Source organism: Plectropomus leopardus, chromosome 10, assembly GCF_008729295.1.
Source record: "Plectropomus leopardus isolate mb chromosome 10, YSFRI_Pleo_2.0, whole genome shotgun sequence".
Lineage (NCBI taxonomy): Eukaryota > Metazoa > Chordata > Actinopteri > Perciformes > Serranidae > Plectropomus > Plectropomus leopardus.
In genome coordinates, this window is record NC_056472.1 from 2,609,991 (window position 1) to 2,633,974 (window position 23,984).

Below are 23,984 nucleotides of genomic sequence, written 5' to 3' on the forward strand. Positions count from 1 at the left end.
ACAAAAATGGTACCACTACTTTTTTACAACAATCCCTTAAAGCACTGATACTCAATTTACAGCCTGCAGACCAAATCTGGCCCCCAACAGGGTGCTGGGTGGCTCAAACCATTTTCTAATTCACAGTAAAAATAAAATGATTCACAGTGCAAATTGTTATGGTATGCTTAGTTGCATAAAGTGCCAGAGTGCATAAAACAGCATCAAAATAGAGCAAAAAAAGGGCCAGTGGAGGATCCCCCACACACCCCACAGAGGTCCTAAAGTAAAACTCCAATGTCCTTAAATCTGAGAAATGTCCCAAAATCCCAGAAATGTCCTTAAATCTGAGAAATTTCCTAAAATGCAAGACATTTCCTAAATCACAGGAATGTCCTTATATCTGAGAAATGTCATGAAATCCTAGAAATGTCCTAAAACCAAAAGCATGTCCTAGAGTCCTAGAAACATCTTAAAATCTTAGAAATGCCCTGTAATCCTAGAAATGTCCTGAAATCCTTGAAACATCCCACAGTCCTAAAACATCCTAAAGTCCTAGAAACATTTTAAAATCCTAGAAACATCCTAAAAGTCTATAAACATCTTAAAGTCTTAGAAACCAAAATCCAAAAAAATGAATGGGGCTGCTGCATGAGGCCCCTGGCCTCCTGTCATTTTTCAGAAGTGGCCCCCTAAGCAAAGCACACTGAGTATCCCTAACTTAAACAATGACCAATGTAAATCATATTTCAATCATGTTAAATGTAAGCTAAAAAGAAATGCTTTTGTTTGTTTTGTTTGTGGTCCCAAAAAATGTTCTGGAAATAAAGGACCGCAAGCAACTATGCATATAAGAAAGCACAAGAAATCTAGAACTTTTTGTGTAACTTGCCCTGCACTGGCTCAGATTGACTTTTTACTTTAATTTTTTTTTTCTCTGCTGTGCAGAGAGTTTTAGGGAGTATCCTTATTAAAGGAGACAGGGGATGCTTCCTTCCCTGGATCAGACCAGTTAATGTTTACATCAGACGTCCCTCGGCTGCTGTAAGGCTGTTAAGTCCAGGAGAGTGATCCGCCACAGGGGGACAGAGATCCAGGAAGTGACCAGAGAGCACAGCTATCAGATGTTTAACTGTGCAGGCTCTGGGTAGCTGCTGCAGTGCCAAGGTGCTGATGGAGTCGACATTTGTTTCTTACCCCGGAAACCTAATTTTTTTACTGAATACACAATAAAAATAATTTCTTTTTTTATTATTATTACAGACAGATAAATAAAAATCTACATTTTCTGCCTAACTAAGTAAACTGAAGTCAGTGAGGTCTCATGAAAGTCTAAGAATGTTTTCAATAGAATCATTTCCATGACCATGAAAAATATATTAAAGTTGGTGTGCATAAATAAAGCTCTGTTTCCATGGAACTGCTGTCTACTCCTAAGTAAATATAGTTCCAGTATAGCTCTAGTCTGAATGGACAGTCAAGCATTAAAAATACACTGAGGATGTTGTGTTCTCTGATGGACAGGTTTTGCAAGGCCTGTCTGTTTTTTTTGGGGTTTTTTTTTTGCAATACTTTATTTTAGTTTACTGACTCCATTTCTGCTGTTTACTTTGGTCTGACAAACTGTCAACTTATTGCTTTATCCCACATCCTCAATAAATCCGCCCTAATTCACACAATAATGATTACATGCAACTAATAAATATGTTCTAATTTCTTCCAGAACACATTATGCAATGCTGTCTGGGTTATAAATTCGTGGCCATTACAAGGAAAACAGTCACAAAATCTCCAGACTGTATCTACAAAACATTAGAAGTTTCAATATAATTTTAATTAAAGGCAAGGCAGCTTTATTTGTATAGCACATTTCATACAACAGGGCAATTAAAAAGTGCTTTACGGAGCAATAACATATAAAACATGATAAAGGATACAGATTAACAATAAATGCGTAAAAAAGTAAAATTAATTACTACATTATTTAGAAAATTTAAATAAAAATCACAGTGCAGATAAGAGGTGCAAAGATAAAAAACAATTATTCAAAATGACTTAAAATCAAGTTTAAAATGAGTTTGCAGTCATTAGTGGGTGGAGTAAAAAAGGCTGTGTAAAAAAAGGAACATTTTTAGCTTTGTCTTTAAAGTGCTCAGAGTCGGGGCTTGTCGAACATCATCTGGAAGGCTATTCCCCAGTCTTTGCTGCATGATAACAAACATGCTACACCATATTTTGCTCTAACTTTAGGGACGGTCAATAGGCAGCCAAAAAGTTATCTTTGTTTTCACCATTTGACATGCAACCTGTTTGTCTCTTGCTAACTTGTTTGGTATGTGCCATTATAGATTAACTGGAATAAGATCCAATAGCAACTAGCTGAAAGGTGGCATATCGTCACCTACCATGGCGGAGTCGGACATACTTCCATCAATAAATCAATTCTCCCCCAGTGTTTGTATACTGGGACAAAGACAGTAGTCCGGTTAAATAACCTAATTAAGCTATAAGTGTCGCTTTACTTAACTTTGCATGTAAGCATACTGACTGTTTTCTGTGGATTATCAAGAGTTCTGCCAAAGAACAAAACTCTGCTCTTATTGCGAACCACCTAGTCGGGTACTCTTATTTGCATATAATCAGACCCATGATGGACCCTTCAAAAGATCAAATTGGGGGAGGAGAGCTTGTCTGATGGACCAAAGGTGTGATCTTGCACTCAGGAAATACTGTAGGCAGAATCACTGGCACAGGCCTCTAAAGCAACGATGACTTAATGAACACTGACATTTAACAAGCTGGAAACAATACATTTATTGTATCGAGGAGCCACGCAGCATCCCCCATATTCTGCTGTTTTCATGTTTTCTTTCAGTATGCAGTTACACAAACAAGGATGACCTGAAAAGGCAACAATCAATAACTCCTCAACAAAAGGTCAATCCCACCCCGTCTCTCACATTAGGCGAGTATTGATGCTATGTGCTGTAGTGAGTCCAAATTAGAGTGCATCTTTTCTTCTCTTATTTTGAAAATAATAGGGGCTGAGTTTGTTCTTCACCCACGTTTGGCACCTTGACACCCGTGCGCTGGTTTAGTAAAATCCTTACTTCCATTACATCAACAGTGGGAAACACTTAATGCCAGTAAATCAGTCAGAGCTCAGCTCGCTCCAACTCTGCTCTCACAGCTTACAGGAATGTTCAAGTTGGCAATTATTTTGCAGTTCTGGAGCGAAAGAAGCAGATGGGCTGAGTGTACAGTTTTAGCTGTCGAAGAAATCCCTTTACATGCATTTACTCTGAATCTGTACTGCATTAACACTGCTGAAGTTCCATAATTACATGCTGTATCATAGGATCAAATTCACACTTTGTTAGACAGCTAGCTCCAGTCACCAAACCTTTTCTTGTGCTGTGGCGTAGTGGCTCTATATTTCCTCTGTCTTTGTTGTAGGGCAGGGATACTCAACCTGCTTTGCTTGGGAGCCATATTTGTAAAATGACAGAAGGCCAGGGGCCAGTTGCAGGAGCCCCAGACATGTGTCTGGGATTTTGGGACATTTCTAGGATTTTGAGGACATCTCTAGAACTTTAGGTTATTTCTGAAATTTTAGGATGTTTCTCAGATTTTAGGGCATTCCTATGATTTTAAAATGTTCTTTGGATTTTAGAATGTTTCTCATATTTTTGGACATTCTTAAGATTTTAGGACAATTTTAGGATTTTAATGCATATCTAGGATATTTGGACAAGGGATCGTTTGACATTTCCCTGGATTTAAGGATGTTTCTCAGATCTTAGGACATTTCTAGAATTTTAGGCCATCTCTAGGATTTTAAGGCTGTAGTATGTGAGGATCTTTTCTAGGATTTTAGGATATCTAAGACTGTAGGACATTCCTGAAACTTTAGGAAATACCTAAGATTTTAAAATATTTCTAGGATTTTAGAATGTTTCTAATATTTTTGGACATTTGTAGGATTTAAGGACATTTGTGAGATTTAAGAGCATTTCTAGGATTTTGGGACATTTCTAGAATTTTAGGACCTTTCTCAGGTGTTAGAATGTTTTATGGCCTGCTGGTTTTTTTGTTTGAGTTTTAGGACAGTTTTAGGATTTAGGAAATTAGGGGCTTAGCTACGATCTGTGGGGTGTGGGGGATCCTCCACTGGCATTTTTTTTTCATAAACAAGATCTATTTTACGCACTCTGGCATCTTATATACATACTAAATGTAAAAAAATAAAAACAAACAATTCTGAATGTGAATCACTTTATTCAGTGTGGATTTGGGGGGCACTCATCTCGGGCCTTGATTCGGCCTTTGGACCATAGGTTGAGTATCACTGTCATAAGGGATAGAGAAAAATAAAGAGAGGGGCTTCCACATTGGTTCCACTTGCACTGCGTGTCACAGCTGGTTTGGCTCAGTGGACACTTCATGCTTAGCTCAACTCACAGTGTCCTGTCACTTCAGTCCACATCCAGCAGGCCGTGGGGTCAGGCTGGGTCTGTCCTCCTCTTTAATGAACCAGCACATAATGGCCTATGGGGGCCCTGGAGAGACATGACACAAATTGCCATGTCCTCTGACTGGGATTAGTGGTAATTACTGTTCGCCTTGGCAGATCAATGGGATAGCAGCGCAACACGTAGAGGCCACCTTATGTCACACGCTAGCTTGATACCAGCACATAAGGGCACAGTCGAAGGCAGACAGTTCTCAGCTGACTTGTATTGTGTTAACATTTAGGCAGTATTGTTCTGAAAATCAGTGCATCTGGAGTCTTAGATCTGCAAACATTTATGTGCAGCACAGCTGCTCTTGAGGCAGCAGTAATCTCTATGGTTGGGTCAAACCTCATTTAAAGAGGAAGAACCACAGTATCAGTGTTGCCAGTTTTTCATGCGAGCCAAGCTTCAGTCAACTTATAAGCAGTGCTATGACCATACGTTAAATCTGAGTGTTAAACAGCATACTTCTAGTGCATTAAAGCTATGCTACTTGTTACAAAGACGTGTCACCACTGAAACAGCCTTTTTATGTGATCTTATGAGGTGAAGCTCAGACTCTCAAATACAAAAAAATCCACTTTAGAAACTTAGAAAGACAACCAAAAGATTCTCGAAGTGATGGAGCACCCAAATTGTATTCCTATTATTTTCCTGTATTATCATATTTTTTTATATTTTATTATGCCTCAACACTAGTGACAACCATGGCCAGAGGCATCATATATTTACGTTGTCCGCCCGTCCATCCCATTCTCGTGAATATGATATTTCAAGAGATCCTACTCCTGCTGCTTCTTCATTTCAGCTGGCTAGCTAGCTGATAACAAGTGGTCCCTTTGATTACTAAGGGACCTGTTTGCTTGAATGGGTTTTTATATTGTATATTGTGTTTGGTTGAACATAAAAGGGGGATAACTGTCCATTTCCTAGCTGTCTGTATATACAATTTGGGAAGTAATTTATGTAGAATGTGCATGTATAGAAGAAGGAATAAATAAGTGTGTACCTCTTCCTATTCTTTTTCAAACACGTGATTTATGTTTAAGTAGCATGAATATCTGTTTACTGAAACTGATGTATACGTTTTGTATTGCCCTTATTTTTTTTATCTTATTTTATTTTGTTCAATGCACTAGGCCATTTGGCTTGTTTGCTATTTTTTTTATGTTTTAAATAATGATTCAGTTCAATTAAATTCAATTTCTGCATTTCAGGACTCATTCGCAGAGGACTCTATTATATAAGTCTGGGGAGACATGGATGTACACTGGAACCGGACTGGTTGGCAGAGGCATACAAGGCAGTCACTCAAAAATCCTTTAAAGTGTTTTGGGTGCACAACTGAAAATCACAATTGTAAAAAGCTGTTGTGCATTAATAAACTGTATTAAACACTTCTCAGTAATTCTTGTTTAACGTGAAGTTTTTGTCATTTACCTAACCTTAGTGTGGATGCGGCACTGGTTTGTTGGCGGACTGTAAAATAGAGGGCTACTCTTGAAATTTTTCCATCCCGTTCTCACTCCGAACTCGTGAATATTGACTGCTCTGTCAGTGTTTTTGCATACGAGCAAGATGCAAAAAGCCACTCTGCATCCAACCGGAGTGTGGCTGGGTGATGTCAGATGAGAATGCGCTCACACAGAAGCGGAGGCCTTGTTATTATTTGCAGGCAGCAGGCCAGCTGCCACTTGGCGCTGTCATGTGCAACACGCACAGGCAGCGTCACTTGAGAAAGCAGCTTGACTGAACTTGTGGAGTGAAATGGTAAAGGACAGCATAAGGTGATAATACAATTGGTAACAACATAATATAAGGTGCACAAGATTCCCAGAAGTCACTTCCTGTGGGAGGTTTCTTTTTTCTTTCTACACTTTACCATGTGCTTCTTTTGTCTAAATCTCACCATCTGAGACTTCGTGGCCTTTACCATCATGACAGTCTGCGCTGGTTGCCCTGTAACTGTTGTGTAAACATCAGGGCCACCATGTGCATTTGTTGACATCAAGGTAACGGCATCTTGGAGACACAAAAGGATACCTTAAACATCATAGGTAGACGCAGAAGGTGGCCAGCAACGAGTGACATGTTGGGCTGAGAACATGTTGTCTTAGCACAGTCATCATTTCCTCACCAAGAAAACAAACTTACTCACCAGTCTCATCCAGGTGGAGTTTTAGGTAATGGTCTTATTATGAGTAAAAGACAATGTCCAAAGCTGTTCAGATGAGATGGATGTTAATAAAAAAGCAGAATTATTAACATGTGGGCACTTCAAACCTCTTACGATTACAGTGTAAAATGTGTGAATATCCTGTGATCTATAATAGCTTTTCTGCTTCTAGTATCAAGCGGCAGCAACACATTCCTGATGAGTAATGTGAGAGTCGTGCCGTGTAACCTCAATAAGTACTGTCATACGAGTCAAATGAATATTGTGCCTCGCAACCTCTGTGTCGTCTTTTATCTCCCTGTGCCGTTGTTTTTTTTTTTGACCCCACTCCCTCATCAGAAACTCCTTACTGATGTCACCCGGTGTTGCTGCAGCAACATCCGCACACGGCTCCCCTCACCTCTGCAGCCCAGGGACTAACCTCTGATTAATGGCTATGGCTCTCCTCTCATGGGTTTTTAATTAAAGCACCCAAACACATACATAGACATACAAGCATACACATAAATGTAAACCCTATACACACACACACACAACACACAGCTTGTGGCACCACACAAGAGAGAGAAGAATGGGATTTAATTGAGACAGTGTAATTTAAGGGGGGGGGATACAAACAGAGTGCTCCTGTGTGGTGGGACAACATTTGTCTATGACCCCATTCTCGTCTCAGTCATCTCCTCCCACTGTGTGAGAATGTGTTGGTTAGTTCATTACAGCAGCATAAATCTAGATGCAGATTTCACTGGAAGGTGCAGGTTGAGTTGGTATTTTAAGGCCATAGAGAGGTCAGAGATTTCACTTCAACTGATTTTAACCCCTTACCCTGGTTTTCAGTTGCCCCCTTTCTCCCCCGAACCATAGATTCTTTAAACTTTTGGGGCAAACTGGCTTGATTTCTTTCAAAAAAAGGGAAGGGATTAAGCAAGGAAAGAAGAAATGACCCCAAAATTAGCTAGAAATCGGTAAAAAGTATAAGACAATAGCCTAGAAATGAGTTTTTAAAACGTGCTTCAGAGTTATAATGATTTATAGATATGGAATTATGATGCTAACAATATAATTTTTTTTTTGCTTGTTTTTTTTTTATATACATTTCTTAACTTTTCTGTGTGGCTCACAGACCTTTTCCCATCTTTTTGAAAAAAGTAAGCAAATAAAATATGCACCAATTTACTCAGGTTTCAAAGGACTGAATATGGTAAAAAAAATCTACGATGTGTATATATAAATATATGTGTGTGTGTGTGTGTGTGTGTGTGTGTGTGTGTGTTAGAAGCTGTCAATTCATATACTTTAAAAAAGAAACTTTCAATAGGTAATCAGGTGTTGTTTTTTCCCCTTGTCTTTTTTTCCTGTTTATTTATTTTTTTCCCCACTCTTCCTTGTGTGTGTGTCCATCGTGTCCATTGTCCTGTTCCTCTCCTGTCTGTGTGTTTTTAGCCTGCAGCTGGGCGGAGTCATGGAGTTTTGCACACTGACTATCCACACACCTGCAGTTCTTCACTCACCTGCTGCTGATCAAACAATCAAGCCGCCTCTACTGCTGCAGGATAAAAGGAGTGGCTCATTCCTCCTGTCTGTTACCATCCAGTGCTACACTGTCAGTCTCTCCTTTTGCTCTTAATAAACTGTATTAAACACTTCTCAGTAATTCTTGTTTAACATGAAGTTTTTGTCATTTACCTAACCTTAGTGTGGATGCGGCACTGGTTTGTTGGCGGACTGTAAAATAGAGGGCTACTCTTGAAATTTTTCCATCCTGTTCTCACTCCGAACTCGTGAATACTGACTGTTCTGTCAGTGTTTTTGCATACAAGCAAGACGCAAAAAGCCACTCTGCATCCAACTGGAATGTGGCTGGGTGATGTCAGATGAGAATGCGCTCAGACAGAAGTGGAGGCCTTGTCATTGATGCTCCTGTTCTGTTGGTTTAATTAACCAGTATTCACTGGAATCCTGTCAGCAGCTCACCTTCAACCTTACCTGTTCACCATTGTCTCTGTTTACTTCCTCCTGTCTGTCCTCTATCTATCTATCTATCTATCCAGTATATATATAGATGTATAGAGAAAGTTGGCATTGAATCAAATAAACTCATCAACCATCAAAACATAACCATGTATCATATGTCTCTTTCCGATAAAGATCTGGTTGTCTGTGCAGTTTAGGTAAACATATGCTGCTGCCAGTTTTTGAGAATTCACCGTGCATGCATCATTTTCCTTAAAAGAACAAGTGCACTCTCCTTGTCACACTATCGTGTCTCTCATTTGTTAAAGCTGTCATCCCGATGCCTGTCAGTCACGTTGATGAGCTATGTACCTTGACACTGTGTGTACCCAGAGGCAGAGTGACCAGCATCTCTAAATAATTTTAATGAGAAAAAGTTGCACAGCAAAGCATGTTTTGCTCCTGTAAAAAAAAAAAAGGAAAACAAAATATCTCGATTGTTATGGAGAAGTTTGTGGACGACGCAGACAGCTGGACTCGGTAACCTGACGGATGCAGATGGAGTCTGCTCCTGGACCATAAGGAGGACCCGATTAAACAAGCCGCCTCCTGCAGACAGGCACCGACAGGGAGAGCAGGCAGAGCTGTTTTCATCTTATTTCATTCAATTGGGCAGTGGCAGCAAAAACACATCTTTGTGCTTTTAAGAGTTCAACATGTCAGTGAGGAAGAGGAGAGAGGGAGACTCAAACACACGGTGAGGTTCTGGTGTCAGCCTTTATGGGACCATTCTCCAGTGATTGGGATTAAAGGCTTTATTGGTGCTGCTCGCTCACTGGAGGCTTCATTGTGTTTGCTTTAATTGGCAGCAAGCGTGTATCCGCTGGGGTGCTTTATTATTTTAAACAGTGTAATGAGGTTTCTGTATCACCAAGGGACAAGAAGAAGCCAACTTTCTGATCTCTCATCAGTGTGACAGGCTTTCTTTACATGATTTATGGAGGTGCATTTTGTCTTTCCTCTGCTAAAAGCCATGTCATGAAGAGGAGGACATTAGTTAATGTGTATTTTTCTTACCAATAGAGGAATAAATACATAAAAAATATACAAATACTCGCTGTCTTTAAGCCCAGTATACACTTTGTGATTTTGGGCTGTCTCAGACAGAAGTTAACCATTGTGACAGAAATGTATTGATGTCTTTGGTTGTTTTTGATGTCACTTTTCAGGTTAATATGTAGGATTCATGTTATTTTATATTATGAGACATTTTACCACATCTTTTCTGGCTTCAGGTCCATACTTAGGTGTTCAGTTTAAACAAATCTAAAATAATAATAATAATAATAATAATTATCAAACAGTAATTTGAAGGATAATACCACTAAGTGTAATATTTTTGATTTGTTTAAACTGAACACCACAGAGAAAAAATGTATTTATGCAATTTGAGGTTTTAGGCAGTTGTGTGAAGGACTTTTTTTTGCAACAGCCTCTAACAAACCTATAAGTATCCCTTCTTCCAGTAAGCTGGTGCAAACCACATCTTTCCTGGCTTCAGGTCCATATTTAACCCGTCGAAACCTGAGCTAAATGGCATGATTTCTTTCAAAAACATTGGAAGATGGAAATGAGCAACAAAAAAAGGAATGACTTAATAGTAAGCAAGAAGTTAGTAAAAATCACAAGACATGTTCATAACCCAAAAATGAGGAAAAAACAAAACAAAAAAACCCCAGAATGAAACAAACAAAACAAAACAAAAAAACAAAAAAAAAACAAAAAAGAAAGAAATGAAAAAATACATGAAAAAAAAGGCTTCCAGGATTTAGAAAAGGTTATTTAAAAATTGACAACATAATTAACATAACATAATTTGAAATATGTAATTATGATAACTATTTTGTTTGTATTTATTTTTAGGGTTTATTCCTTTTCTTGTTTTCTTTTTTTTCTGTTTGTTGTTTTTATCTGCTGCTTGGCCCTTCAATTTCTTTTGGGATTACTAAAGTTAATATAATTCAATTCAATCTAACTATAAATATATATATTTTCCTCCAGCTATTTTCTTTTTTCCTCGACATTTTTCCCTCGCTTTTAAAAAAAAATCTGAATCTACTAATTTCTTGCAATTTGTGCAGCATTTCCTACCAAATTGCTCATTGCCTTGTTTTTGCATGTTTTGGGGAAAAAAAAAAAAAAAAACATTGTATTGCTCTTGACTTTTTTAGTGATTACATCATCATTTATATTATACATACTGTATATTCCTTTAAATGACATTTTTAGAAGGAATATTTTAAAGCAATACTCTTCAAGTTACGTTCTCTTGCTGATCCAACGTCCAGCAGCGACTGTTTTATTTTGAAAGGCAGAAAGTTATTGTGTGGTTGCAGCAGGGGCTACCTGTTGCGACGGTGGAAGAAATTGGCTGAAAGCTGTTCTGGTGATGGGCAATGGCGTATCTAAAAACAAAGTACCCCTGAGTCGCTAGCATGTGTCAGGCCGGACACTCAGTAAAATAAGAAAGGTGATTGGATTGTGTGGCAGCACAGCTTGTACCAATTTTCTCAGTTAATGGGAAATTTCTACTTCCTGCCTTGTCGTGTTTCCGAAGGGCTGTATCAGGCTCCGACCGTCGTCCCGGACGGCACGGGGGTCTTTGCGGCCACGGCGGCAGAGGTAAACAACAACCCCATCCTGACCTCATGCCACCTCACTGCTGTCCGTAAATATCTCAGCAAACATGTGTTGTTTTTCACGGCGCGGCGTCAGTGGAGGAAGGGACAAAATTGGCTCAGACACATTTTGGGAAAGCTACAAGGCCGGGGCGGCTCGCCAAGCAGTCCGTTTGTAAGCGTGACTGGACAAACATGGCCGTCCTCCTCCTGAGGTAGAGCCAACACCACCAGCCATCACCGCATCCACTATGATACCCGAAATCAACAACCCATAGAGAAATAAATACTGGCATGAGTTATCGGTGAGCCCAGTGGAGCATGAATTATGGTGCAGTCCCAGAGAGATTTTTCAGACTTTCATCCGCTCTCTGTGTCTTTCTTTCTTTTGACATCTGTTGGGATGTCTCTCTTTCTCTCTCCCAGGAATGTTGTGTTGCAGCATGTGAGGCACAATGGTATGATCAAACAAACCCTGTGCTGCTCTTAATGACTGCAGATAAAGCCATAGATGAGACAGATGGGGCTTGGCAGTGCGGCGATGTCTCTCTTCAACAAACAGATTATCCTGCTAATGATGTTTCATTACTGATCTTTTTGATTTCTGACAAACAACCAAAAGCATTTCTGTCTGTATTTAACTTCAGAATGCAAACTGCCTTTATCATGCCTCTGTGCCGGTGAAAGCTGTAGCCGGAAGTGTTAAGTTTCAGATTTTTACAATTTGTCCCATTCTCATGAATGAGATAGCTCAGATTTGGCACTAAAGACCCCTTGTATTCAACGATAAACTGAATAGATTTTGGTAGTCATAGGTCAAACTTCAAGGTCACTGTGACCTTGTCTGTGTCATATGGCCAATATGGTCATACATTCATCTCATTCTCATGAACACAATAGCTCAAGAATACTTTGAGGGAATTTGGTCAAATTTTACACAAACATCCACTTGAACCATAATATAAACAGAATTTTATGGTTGAAGGTCAAATGTCAAGGTCAGTGTGACTGCATCCATCTTATTTTCATGAACACAATATCTCAAAAACACCTTGAACAAATTTCTTCAATTCTGACACAAATGTCCACTTACACTGAATAATGAACTGGTTAGAATTTGGTGTTCGAAGGTCAAAGGTCATGGTCAATGTGACCTTGCAACTTTTGAAATTGCCTCTCTCATTCTTGTGAAAGAGATATCTCGGGGGATTTGGCACAAACATTGTTTAGCTGTGTGGGAAGCATTTATTTTTTCACAGGCATAGATGTAAACTATAACAGAATCTTTGCTGGTGTTTGAAGGCATACAACTGTGGGACAGTTATATTTTTCTTTTTTTGCAGGTTGTATGCATTTTTGCATCATCTCATTCCATAGCATCTCCCACTGTGACCTTTTAAGGTCTTCTTAAAGCAGCGGTAGGAGAAGACATGCCCGCAGCTCCATATTATCGGACGAAGCAGCTGACAAATGTGGCAGTGTTCATGCGTGAGCTTCTATTAATCTCCCAAACGATGCAAGGCCTAATGGGCAGAGGACTTAAGAGAGGACACAGACACTTTCTGCTTTTCCTCCAGGACACGGGCAGAGAGTAATGTCCTATTGCAATCAGATTACTCCTTTCTCCCTCTGACTGTTTCCTGACACCAGCCGCGACACTCCCACTTCGATTTATTTCACTGGCCACTGTTAATTCCCACTTGTGGTTATCCATCTTTTTCCCCCCTTTTAGCTTAGCAGAATTTAATCTCTTCCCATCTTTACAAATCATTCTCTCTCCCTGTTCTCAGATTACACTGAGAAATCATCCAGAAAAGATTAAATATACAGAAGCTGCACACCCTTTGTCTTCCAAGGTCATCGAACATGGGTGGTCAGACGTTTTGTAATAAATGGCAAACTGAGAAAAAAAAAAAAAAAACACACACACACAAGACAAAATCCTAAAATCGATAAAGTGTAATGTCATGGCTGTGGTTTATGCCTGTAGTAGTTTCTCAGGATTTGAAATCAATTCTTAAGCTAAAAATGTAAACTTGATGTCCCAGTGTTTTGCTCCTATCCTCCAATAATATCAAAGTGAAGGAGACTTTGACCGGAGGTTGTGTGCAGTGCACGTGGTCAGCCCATCCAAGAGCTTCAGTAGAATGCTGAAGAAAGACATCTGCTCCTCTCGCCCTGTTGCTGCTGGTACTTTAACCTGCATAGGAGTAACTGGTGTCCGTAAACAAAAAAGTACTGGTGGGCAAAAGCATCATTCTCAAAAAAAGTAGAGCTGCGGGTGGTTGTGGCAAGATGTCAGGTCGCACAGATCGATACAAATGAACTGCTCAACAAAAGGGTGATCAACTCATACTCTGAGAAGACGACACGTAGATGCTTGTGGGTGAAACACAGTCAGCGCCAATGGTGATGCTATTTAAACCTGGTCAGTAACGTTCAGCATGAAAGTACAGGCTAAAAACTGCTGTGTAAAGGAAGAAGTGGACACCACTTCTGTTATCTGAGCATAACATTTGCCATATACATTTCACAGGACCCCCCTAAAAATATGGGATGTCACCCAAACGGATGTGGTTTTGCAGGATGTAATGGTGCACCCTTGAGTGAGGTTGGTGACCTTCTGCAGATTCATACTTTATATGATAACCTACATTTACCTTTGTAAGAATGCAGAACACACATCCTGAATTATTTGTGGTTTAATTAAAACAAGAAGTTGGACTGAGTAGCAAAGTATGGTCTAGTTTTGTTTCTGAAGCTTGGAAAATAGTCAAATATGCAGAAAAAAAAGTATGATGGCATACAGAATACAATATTCATGTTTTCCTATAATTTGTTTATTTGGGCATACACCTGTGCATGGAGACCGATGGTTTGCCTTGTAAATCTGTTTAGACTGGACATGATGCCAGAATTGGTATCAGAACACAGACCCAAATTTTCACTCTAATGACCACTTGTATGTGGATTATTTAGGATTCCTCTGCTTATCTGAAATGACACTTGTACCACAAATTCACAGCTGTTATCCACCTGTGTCTCCTCTCATGGTGCTGTTCCAATGCAACACTGGTACTCCTGTCACCTCTCTGACTGGACACTGTATGATCACATAATATTACACCATTGTTTGGGTGATAGCCTTGTATTTTCTTGTGTCAACCAGATTTAAACAGTGTCTTTGGCGCTTCCGTTGTTTTTTCCAACAGCAACTATATGTCATCACTCAGTGACGTCAGATCAGTTAACTCCCAAAAGGTGCTGACATGGCAGGCACCGTCCAGCTGTCTGGCGGCATATATAAACAATGTGATCACTTCTGTGGTGCTGCGTTCTCAACTGATGATGTCCAGGGGTGTATCACACGGACGCGATAGTTGCCTTTTTGGGATTATTCGCGGAGAACACTTTTAAAGTGGAAGCATTTGACAAGTTTGGAATGAGAATGGGCTTAAGAATTCAACTGTGTTTTCATGCATTTATTCAATTATTTTATTTCCCCACCCACGGCAGCAAGTGAGGGGAATCTGCCTACGGAGAAACAGGCGAGCTCACAGACAAACTATAAACCTTGATCAGTTAATATAGGCTATGTGGATAATAAGTTCAAAACACATACAGTGTGCAGACTATGCACAAACTCAGACTCAGAATTTGTCAGTAAGGAGGAAAGAGTTGATAGCAGAATATTTTATACAGTAAAATGTACCTGGATAATGACTTTAATTATTTGTATTACCCTTACACATTGTTTTTGGAATATATTTAAGCAATATCACATGAGAGGGAGTGATGTGAAAGCAATATCACACTTGTGATGTTGTATTGTATATCATCCCTGCTGTGAAAATCATAGGATGATATACAGTCCAACATCACAACCTCGAGAATAATATTTATTTTATACAACAGTTCTACAAGCATCTTTTTATTAGTTTACAGTAAAAAAACAACAACAGATTATGATTTTTTTGTTTATTTGATGATTCTTTTGCTCTGCCAACACATACAGTCAAACAACCTCTGGAAGTGACAGCTGTTGCCTAGTAACGCATAGATATTTTTCTGCATACACTTGCTCGCTAATGTGTGTAAGCTCGGTCTTCATGTTGTGTACAGACCAGCTGCTTAGTATCATGAACATTTTCTCTCTGTGTTTTCAGTGAAATCAGAGTCTTTTAACAGACACTTTGGCAGCCTGTGTGATTCACGAGTTAGTTTGATCAGACAGTGTGGTGCTCCAGTGTGTGTCCTCTCACTGCTGTGATTGCCATCATCTCGAGTCCCGTATCAGACAGTATGTGTCTGTCGGTGTTCCTCGGGCTGCGGTTAGTATCAGACGAGTGTGTCCCTGCCTCACAGGAAATCTATGCAAAAATAGCCAGTTAACTCCAAGTGAACGGCAGTTTACCAAAACCTGTCTGTCACAGCTGCTCCCCTCCTGGGCTCCAGGTCGAAGGATTTTGCATCAGGTAGGATTTTGCTCACTCTTCCAACAATGATACAATCTATAGTAATGTTAGATAATTACCAACTGTTAATGTTTGCCTGATTAACAGTTTAGAACAGCTGTGAAGAGGAGTGATCCACGCAGAGTCAAAAGTTGACAGTCCCAGTGATGCTGTACCGTATATCAGCACTCATCGAATGCCTCAAAGTCAGAACAAAGTCAGAACAAAGTCAGAACAAAGTGTTGTAGTGTGATATATAGTGTATTATAGACAGTGTAGGTAAGTGTTACAGTCAACTAATTTGTTTTTGGAACATAATTTGTCCACAGTCGCAGCACCATGCCTTGCAAAACAATCTTACAAAATCCATGTTGTATCACTTTTTCGTCAACTGCTGTCATGTCTTATTATAACCAAAAGGTAAAAAGAAAGAAACAGCTTAAATTTCTAAATTCACCATTACTGCTACAACCTTCAGTGAGAATCTCCAGCACTTCTAAAGAGCTCTGACGCGTTCTCTCCTCAGTCCCTGGCCCATGTTGCTACATCAGCTACAGTGGGAGCACCTGTGATCTCATCAAGCAGAGGAGGGAAAGGGAGAGAGCTCAACTGACACCTAAGAGGGGAGGGTTAGTGCCCATCCATAATATGGCTTACAGAGGGAAATGCAATAACGGTGCTTCAGCAGTATAGACCAGGAAAAAGCCTCCAAGTCAGCGACTCCTGACTCCCAGGTCTGATGAGGATTTCAATATCACCTCTCTGGCCCTCCCGAACCGTCACACCTCTCACCGTCTCATTAAAGCTGAGCTGATGCAACCACACAGAAACAAAATCTTCCCATTCGATCGTCTCGGGCCTACAACAGGAAGCTCGAGAATCTGCGCTTGATTGATGCTCAATGCCAAAGCCGTTCCAGGCAACTTTTGATCTCGTCTCATATCCTGCTACACGAGTAGTGCATTCCACTTTGGAAACTTTTGTTGCAGGAGTTTAACCTCACAGAGGCCAATTTTGTGTAAATGTCAGGACAGACGCGGTGCAGGAGAGAGGACGGCTGAGGGCTGAGAGAGCGCATGGAGAATATGACTGTGACATTTGCTGACACACCGCGACAGAGGGAGAGAATTTCTTCACCCTGCACCTTGGCCTGAATGTCCTGAAGGTTTGCTCATGTACAAGTGATGACAGCATGTCTCTTTAATTGAAGGTCGAGTTGACTTTGACCTCACTACTCGCAGCTTATTTTCCCCGGTATAGAAAATGTCTCTGCTGCTCTTCCAGTGTTGTTTTTTTTACTAAAAGGTCAGTCCTGTTGTTGTTATGGTCTATTTTCTCCTATTTTCTTGAACTTGTTTTGCAGGAGATTTGCACTTTTTGTAACCATGGATGTTAGCACCAACCTTGTGAAGATCTATAAGTTGATGCGAAATCCCAAAACACAACTATACAGCACCAGATATGCATAGGAAGTGACATTACTGTTGTGATTACTGGCACGTCCGACCCGTTCTCAATCGGAACCTGTAAAATACTGCAGCTTTGACAGTGCTTTCAGCATATCACACACCGAATGGCACCTTTCATGTCTGCTTGAAACACCATAGGACAGCATCACTTGAACACATGGCCAGACTCAACCTGTTGTGTCTGCATGAAACGTGTTAAGGACAGCATCATGTTGAAAACCTGCTGGTAATAATGTAATGAGCACAATAATGCCTATAGCATGGGTCCAACAAACCCTGGACTTTCATACGGGAGTATGGTGTTTCCTTATGATGTACATCTGAATGTGAATGTTTTTATATTTCTTTTTCTACACCTTACCATGTACGTCTTTTGCCTAAACCTAACCATCTGTGCCAGCATGAGCTTTTGTTGACATCCTGGCATTGGTTACCATATGCTTTTGCTGCCTAAACACAACCACTTGCAGAGTAATCCCATCATGTTATTGTGTTGACATCACAGGAGCAGCATCCTGTGGAACATCAACCACAGACACCAGATGGATATCTAGTGTGTAAGTTTTAGTTTACAGAGTTTACACGAGACTTTTTATGACAACCAATATGGTCTCATTCTTGTGAATGTGACATCTCATGAATTTCTTCAAATTAGCACAAAGAACCACCTGGACTCAAATATGCACAGTTTAGAATTTTGATGGTCATAGGTCAGACTTCAAGGTCATGGTGAACTTGCATTTGTCTCATTCTTGTGAAAATAATAGAAGAATACAGTTATCTGTGTCTATCTAGTTCTCATAAATGCGATATCTGAAGAAGGCCTTCAGGGAGTGTCCTCAAATTTGGCAAAAAAGTCCACTTGGAAGAATGAACTGATTAGAAGTTAAATGTCAAATATGATGGTCACCTCACAAACATGATTTTGGCCATAAAGAATTCATACGCTAAAATTTCACAAAAATGTCTCAGGATATTAGATGAAATTGTTTATTGTTTATTATTGTTTATTATAAGGATCCCCATTAGCTGATAGCTAAGCGACAAGCCAGTCTTCCTGGGGTCCAACGTGACATAACATTACATTACAATAAAAACAAACAGTACAAAAATAGGACTACTTTAACAATAATAATTAAAAGATAATAATATTAATTTCGCCAGCATTTAACCAATTCAAATAATAAAATTAAATTAAATTAAATTAAATTACATTTAAAAAAAGTCTTTTTCATAACTGTCTAACTCAAATAAACATAAAACAGCCTATTAAAAAAATAACTGGTGAATAACCGCTAACATTTGTTCTGCAAAAACACACCTCTGGTGTCATATCTCAGGAACAGAAGGGGGCATATTTGGTCAAATACCAAATTGGTCACACTAATCTCAAAGCTGTCCTGACTGTAGAGGTCTTCTCTGCTGCAGGTTGCAACAATATGTGATATGGTCCATGTTTTCACATACATAGATGTAAACTGTAAGTGCAGTTTGAGTGTGCTGAGGCATACAACTGTGTGGCCATAATTCTATGCCATGTTGTTTATATTGTTTTTTTTATGATTTATTTGGAAAGATTGCACTCTGAAATGTTTGAACAATAACACGTTACAAAAGGTTTAGAACCCCTGGTGTACACTATCTTTGCTACTTTGAGTCTAACAGTCAAGCTTTGTGTGTGTGAATTCGAATGCCTTCAGTTCCCCTCCTGAACAGCACCAAACAACTGTTAGCAAATGATATTTAACGGTTCAATTTGACTGAGAACATGAGACCATTTTATCTTGAATGATTTAGTGGAGAAGTGCCTGTTGCTGTGGATTTAGAGGATTTAAATGTTTAACTTTGGAGGCAAATTAATTATCAGTGATGAGACTGTGGTAAGCCTATTAAATGTGTTATTGTTTGTGACTTAAGGCAGCTCATCATTGATCAGCAGTCGAGGCGGCTGGGAGTGAAACACTATTTCTGATAAGTTCTTTCCATTAAAAATATTTGTTTGAGCTGGTGGCGAATTTTGGGAGAAGTTGAGTAAATGACAGCTCACTCAGTACAATGACTCCAAAAGGAATCCAGTAACGCATGAATATGACATGGAGCTGACTTGTGAAATAGAATATATACAGTTTGAGTTCACCTGTGCATTTTCTCAATGCCCGAAAACACTTCAAAAAGATTTTGAATTCTTTCCAGACACTCGGGCCACTAGTGACCCATTTCACAGGCATCCCGGAGTGTCACGGTCCAGGCCACGCAATGCGGCATGTAACCTGGTTTCTGTGTGACTGCTCTTGTATTTCTCTGCCACTTCTCTTCATTCAGCAGGTGCCAGCTGTCCTGTCCTCACATGGCTCACTGCTGTCTTCTAAAACTGTTGACTCCATGCTGAGACGCTTCATCTATCAACCACACAAATACAAGACAGGATGTAATCTCCTCTCACCGCTTAAAGGTGGAGAGGTCACTTCATTTAACAGCTGTGTGCCAAACTTAAAGCTGTCAAAGATCCGTGAACAGTTAGTAAGTGAACAGTTGCAGGAGTTTTTATTGTATTAATGCCACTTTATTCTATACACCAGTCTGGTCCAGAAAGTAATGTGACATATTACTAAAACTATGAATGTAGGTAACCATATTATTGGCATTTTCCATAAGAAGCAGAGCTGTGTAGATCCATGTATTGGCCTGTGTCAAACTTTGATAGTGTTTACCACAGGGATACTCAATTTTCAAGTTTTTGGGATGTTAATATAATTTTGGGAATTTCTAGGATTTTAAGACATTACTTGGCTATTACAGAATTCCAAGGAATTTTAGGATGTTGAGGATGTGTCTTGAATTTTAGGACATCTCTCAGATTACAGGATGTTTCTCCCATTTTAGGACAATTATAGGATGCTGGGATGTTTCTGGGATTATAGGACATCCCTAGGATTTGAGGATATTTCTAGGATTTTGGGACATTAGGGGCTGAGCTAGGACCTCTGTCCTCTGTTTTGATGGTGTTTTATGCACTCTGGCACCTTATGTATACTTAAAGCATAAAAATAATTCCCAGCGTACATTGGTTTATTTTGATTGTGAATTAGAACATGATTGGGGGGCCACCCAGCATCCTATCGGGGGCCCGATTTAACCCGACGGCAGTAAATTGACTATCAGTGCTACATGCTTCATTTCAGGGCTGGTTGCCCATATTCCACCTTTCATTAGCTCCATCACCAGTACTTGTCAATTAATTTAGCCTGAGTGGGTAAACTCTGTTCATACATTTGCAATTTGATTGAACAGAGATCTGACAATAGTTGTATTTAGCAATCTTGAAATCTAATGTTTTCTGTTCCTCATTCATGGACTGAGATGGAAAGGAAAGCTTTGAAAGATTTGAGCTGGTCTCTCTGCCTGATTTTAAAGCTCTTCTAAGTACAACGATGGAAGTATCACTAACTGTCGTGTGCATAGTTATTTAAATGTTTTTACTGTATATCTTTCTTTATTTTATTTTTTGTTCTTTTTCAATTGTGGTTGCTGTGTGTAACTTTTTTTATGGGGTTATCTTTGACAAGTCTTCCAGTCTCCATTGAGACATCTCACCTGGTTAAACATGGGTCAAAATTAGTAGCAGTAGTAGTAATAAGAATAAGAATAAGGAAAGCCTGTTTAATCATGTATTTGAGTTTATTTTTCTTTATTAGTAATTCTTGATGAAGCAGCAGGACATTTTATTTGTAAAGGTCAGAAATGGTCCAGATGATGTCCTCGCTGTCCAGTTTATGAGGGCAAATGAAGTGCTCGTGTTTTGTGGCAAGATTGATGTTGAAAGTTACTCTCTGACAGAAGATACAGGTTGTTGTTTTCTGGTCAAATTGCATTTGCCACAAAGATGTCAGGAGTGAGAGATGAGGCGCGGCGACCTCCGAGGATGATTAGAAAACATCATTATATCCCAGCTGTGGGACACTAACTGTTTATGACTGCTACTGATTCATTCCGTCACCAGCATGCGTAACCTTTTCCTGTATTATCTTGTGTGTATCCACAGAACAAGGTGTCATCCGCGTGGAAAAATCTGTTTTGCCAATTCGCCATCCTCGGGTCCTCAACTTCAGCTTTGATCAAGCGGCAGGGCCACTGATAGGAGCAAAGTGCTGCAACCGGAGGCTCAGCCCATATAGACACTGGGATATCTGTCAGACAGCGGAATGATTTGTTATGCAAACCATTATTCATATCTGACAACATGCAGAGTGGCTACTTTGGTATTAATGGCCCCTCACACAGTAAGGCCCTTATTGATGTTGACAGCCATACCTTCTGAATAGCACTCTCATCTCAGGGACCTGTGACGGGACTAATGAATGGGAGAGTGATGGGAATTTAATGCACGCATAGCGCTATTTTTGTGCATACTATGCTGTGTGCTTGCACGAGAACCTTTGTGTCCTAAGATATTAACTTCAAAATATTATTACCCGTGATTCAGACCATAGTAATTGTTGAGAATTAATTTCGGCTGCAACTGTGAACTTAAGAGCACAGCATATATAGTTTGTGTCAGGATGGCAACTTTGTCACATTCAATTGTTTATTTATTACATTTTATTGCTTATATCCTTCACACTTTTGAACTGAGGGAAATAGAGCATGACAGCTTCCTGCCAAAAGATAAAACTACGCCTTTTTTTTAATAAAATAACAAAGTAAACAAACTAAAATGTCTTTGCTCATTGCTCTCAAGTCCACTTAGTTTTCTTGCTTTTTTATTTGTTTTTTTCTTAAATAACAAATTTTACAAAGTAAAATAATTTTATATGGCACTTATCACAATTGCAATGAGTGCAGCATTTGTTGCTTAAAAAAAAAAACAAATACAACAATAATAAAATACAGCTGACAAACTAAAACGTCTTTAAACATTTCTCTCAATTCCACTTAATGCAGCATTTGTTTTTTGTTTTGTTTTTTATTTATTTCTTTTTGCTTGTTTGTTTTTGTAAAATAACAAAGTACACAAGGTATAATATAGTCTAGATTTTTTTTATAAGATAACATGGTTGCTTATATTTTTTCTGTTTGTTTTATTTTGTTTTGCAAAATAACAAAGAAAACAAAGTAAAATATTTTATATGGCTGCTGTTACAATTTCACTTCCTGCATCATAAATTAAAATGTCCTCAGAAATAGCTTTCCAATCCACTTAGTGCCACATTTGTTCATTCAACAAAATCAAGTAAATAAAGTCGAATATGTCTATAGAAATAGCTCTAAAATCCACATTGTAATAAAGAAAAATAACAGTACAGAACACTATGAGAAATATTATCATAATTCCACTAGAATTTTAAATCAACCCTATTGTGTCACTACATTTTAGCCTTTCTGGCCCTCAGGTGTGCATAAGCTTCAGGTTATACACTTACTTTTACAAAATGCAAACATACAAATACAAAAATGTGAAATTATTGATCACTGTATCTGTATCATTTATAAGAAGAGGGCAATTATCGGTTACTGGTATCAGCCAAAAAAAAAATCCAAATTGTGGTGGATTGTCCTTAACCTAATGCTTACTACTTTTGAAAAGAAAAACAGCTATTGATAATGTAGTTTGCTTTTCTGGGTTGTTTTGTTGCTTCATGTGTTAATCTGATTCCCACCTGTAACTAAAAAAACAGCAGACATGATGTCATGTTGGTTTCCAGCACAGAGTTCAGTTTGGCGACAGCTTTCGCAATACACACACTCTTACACTCTTACATGACCACACACACACACACACACACACACACACACACACACACACATTTGACAAATCCCACTCCGATGGAGATGGATAAAGCTCACATTCGTGACTGTGATCTCTGTGTGTGTGATAGTGTCATCTTTAGGAAACAAATGAAACAGCAATACCTAAAACAGGGTTCCTACAGCTTTGAGGTTACTTAGATTTAAGACTTTTAAAGACACTTTTAATGCCACCAAGAATTAATTAAGTTCTATTTCACATGTCTGAGCATTTTTAACTTTAAAAAGATTGATTTAAGACACTGTCACACCAATTAGGGCCTAATTTTTTAATTAATGAATTCATTGCCTTTTAAGACTTTTTAAGGATCCACGGGAACCCTGTAAAACATCTGACTCAGACTGGTTTAATATCTTGAAAGCAGCATTCTAGTTATGCAAACAAGACATATTGTTTAAAGAAGCCGGGTGGCTGCATTACTTTGTGTTTTGAGTTTCTGAAAGGAGAGATATGGCCTCCCTCTTCCCTTTAATCTTTTCTCCCTCCAGGCAAGTACGCAGGACAAGAACACAGGAGAAAAAATTATTCTTCCTTTTCTTTTTTCCCTCTCTTAGCCCCAACCAAGGTCACTCGAAGCAGTCTGCAGAGCTTTAAACAAATTAATCCCTTACCTCTGGGTTTCAGGTCCCATCTATCTGCGCTGTAATGTGATAAGGGGGACAGGCTGGAGAACAGGGAACCAGCAGGTGCTCGGCACGGCTAACACGCGCTCATTTCATCACCTGACACTGTTCCTTTTCCTATTACACCCACACCTCGAAAGCCTCCAAGGTGACTACGCCGCAGTTACAGGAAATGGGAAAATGGCTTATTCTGGTAATGGTTATCAAAATCGCTCCAAAATAAGCAGATCTCCCTGTAAATCCCTGCAGCTGATGTGAGCCGACGCTGCATTAGCACTGATACACCTACGGCAGCCTGGATCTCCCTCAAGGCATGTGGATGTGAGGAGAAA